We start from the raw sequence: 2,996 nt of genomic DNA, 5'->3' as shown, positions 1-2,996 counted from the left end.
GCTCCCCCCACTCCTCTCCCCCTCCCTCTCCAGTCCAAAGAGCAGTCAGGGTTCCCTGCCCTGTGGAAAGTCCAAGGTCCTCCCCGCTCCGTCCATGTCTAGGAATGTGAACATCCAAACTGGCTAGGCTCCCACCAAGCCGGAACATGAAGTAGGATCAAAACCCCGTGCCATTGTCCTTGGCTTCTCATCAGCCCTCATTGTTCGCCATGATCAGAGAGTCCGGTTTTATTCCCTGCTTTTTCAGTCACAGTCCAGCTGGCCTAGGTGAGCTCCCACTAGATCAGCCCCACTGTCTCAGTGGGTGGGTGCACCCCTCATGGTCCTGACATCCTTGCTCGTGTATTGTACATACTTTTGACCACTGAACTAGGCCATTCACCTCTGTACAGTAATTTATTAGTGCTTTAGGTTCATGTATTTTTTTATTCTACATCAAGCTTTAGACCCAAGCCATTGTTTAAAGTTCTACACCTTTTTCTTAAGGTTTCTTATCAATTCTGTCTTTGGAGGCACTTCTAACACTGAATTACTGACTTACAGTAAATAATCTTTTCATGAAATTGAACCATGGTTGTTTCAACAACCTGGACATGGAGAATCCCATAGCAAGTTAGGGCTCTTTACTTAGGTAGGGATATCGGGATAGGTATAGGTGCTCTTAGCGCTAGGATTAATTAGTAGTGAAACTTACATATGGCTTCTGGATGTCTTGAGGCATGGTGACAAATATGTCATGTTTGTCCTATAATAGATTTCTTTTGTGATTGTACAACAGTTCCTAGTTAAGACCAGCAGCAGCTGGAGATATTCTGACATAGTTTTTCACTGTCTATCAGGGCTCGGATAAGTCCAGACACAGCTTTGCTAAAGCTCTACAATGTTCTACATCAAACACTCCTTTAAACTAGCTGTGGTAATGTTACTTCTAGCATCATGGAATATACCACACCTTGTAGACAAAGCTTTTGGCTGCATATGTGACAGCTTAAAGCTCTCAAAGAAGCCTGTAATTCTCAGGGACCACACAAAAGGAACATACTCCTGAATTATCATTAACACAGATATCATCATGCATTTATAGACCACTCTAAAAATGACCATTGTGTTCATTGTAATTTTGTATAATTTGGAGGGAATGTCCAGATATGGTTATTTCACAAACTTCTCAAATGCATGCCTAGATTGAAACACTCATTAACCTGTATGCACATTACATTTTCTCCCTAACACCTCAGAGTGAATGGCATCCAATGTACATAGTAATTTCCATTAACTGGGTCCAGTGAAAATAATGACATTATTTGGAGACAAAAGTATACATCCCACAAGGCTGTCAAGGGATCTGGGTTATTACTGAATATATTGTGTGAGGACAAGAAAACTTAAAACTGTTTGAGACAAGACTCTAAATGTATAGTTTATGCATTTCCGGCGAATGCAAACTATTTCTTATCCATTTTCCTGAATATCCCTGGAGAGAAGAAAGAGCACATTTGCTAGGTCAATAACTGTTTTTCAGTTACTCAAGGATGTATTGATCTGTCCCAGGAAAGTTACACATCTGGCACAGCAGCTGTAATTGGAAATAACACCTGGTTGAGTTTATGCAACTTATTGTCATTTGTCTTGCTCCATTTTAACTTTGTTCTCTATCTATATCTGCTTTTCTCTCTCTCTTTCTTCTGACCGAAAGAGAAAGCATGCAAAATGATACACAGTTAAAATGTAAACCACCATGAATGCCTACTTAGGCATCTACCATTCAATAATGCTATATATTAATAGTATCATCTAAAATTTATTAACATATTGTTAAGGAAGTTTAATTCAGGAATGGTAATTTACATTTTTTTCTTAAGATTATTGTAATTACTATAAGCAAGGCTATCAACATGAGAACACTGTCAATAAAATGTATTCATCTTGCTGTTGCATTTGAAGCTAGAGAAGGGCCAGGAAGCTGGGTGGTGTTGGCGCACGCCTTTAATCCCAGCACTGGGGAGGCAGAGGCAGGCAGATCTCTGTGAGTTCGAGGTCAGCCTGGTCTACAAGAGCTAGTTCCAGGACAGGAACCAAAAGCTACAGAGAAACCCTGTCTCGAAAATCAAAGAGAGAGAGAGAGAGAGAGAGAGAGAGAGAGAGAGAGAGAGAGAGAGAGAAGGGCCAGGAATCATGCTGAGAATCATGTGGCTCACAGTGAGATGACAGAGGCCAGTAGGCTCTATGTCATCTGGCATCTCTGAGCTTTTACTCTTGTTGGAATCTTGGATGACGTTTCAGGTTCCACAACCTGAAATGCTTTACGCTTTATACATTGTGTCCAGCAACTTTCAATTAAAGGAGTAGTCTCTGCAAATGTCTCAAGTTCCTTTTGAGGAGCATCTGTAAGATTTACTACTATGTATATTTTATTTTTCTTTTTACATATAAATTGTCAAGAGGGTGTTCCCTTTTCTGTAACAGGCACCAGGAAACATGTGTGTGTACTCGTAAATGTATATTGTATATATACACATACACATGTGGATATAAATATATACACATAATTATATGTATATATAGATACACACATGTTGAAATACGAAGCGGCGGGGCTGCATCCCCAACACCCCGGCCGCTTGGCTAGCTCATGCCCGAAATAACAACACATAAACTGTATTCATTTAACTGCTTGACCCATTTCTATCTAGCCTCTTCTAGGCTAACTCTTGCACCTGGACTAGCCCATTTCTAGTAATGTTTGTAAGCACCCCAAGGTGCGCTTACCGGGAAGATTCTAGCCTACTCGGAGGAGCTTCATTGCGTGCATCTGCCCTGGAGAGCTGAGCATGGCGTCTCTGCTCCAGCAGAGCTGTCGGATCTCTCCGGAAGCAGAGCAGAGTCTGACCTCACTTCCTCTTCCGCCCAGCATCCTATTCTGTTTATTCCACCCACCTATGTTCTAAGCTATGAGGCCAAGCAGTTGGTTTATTATAATTAACCAATTACCTTCC

Source organism: Alexandromys fortis, unplaced genomic scaffold (assembly GCF_014885135.2).
Source record: "Alexandromys fortis isolate MF-2015 unplaced genomic scaffold, M_Fortis_MF-2015_v1.1 scaffold_136, whole genome shotgun sequence".
In the NCBI taxonomy this organism is placed as follows: domain Eukaryota; kingdom Metazoa; phylum Chordata; class Mammalia; order Rodentia; family Cricetidae; genus Alexandromys; species Alexandromys fortis.
The sequence above is the reverse complement of the archived record's forward strand: the minus strand, read 5'-3'. Positions refer to the sequence as shown.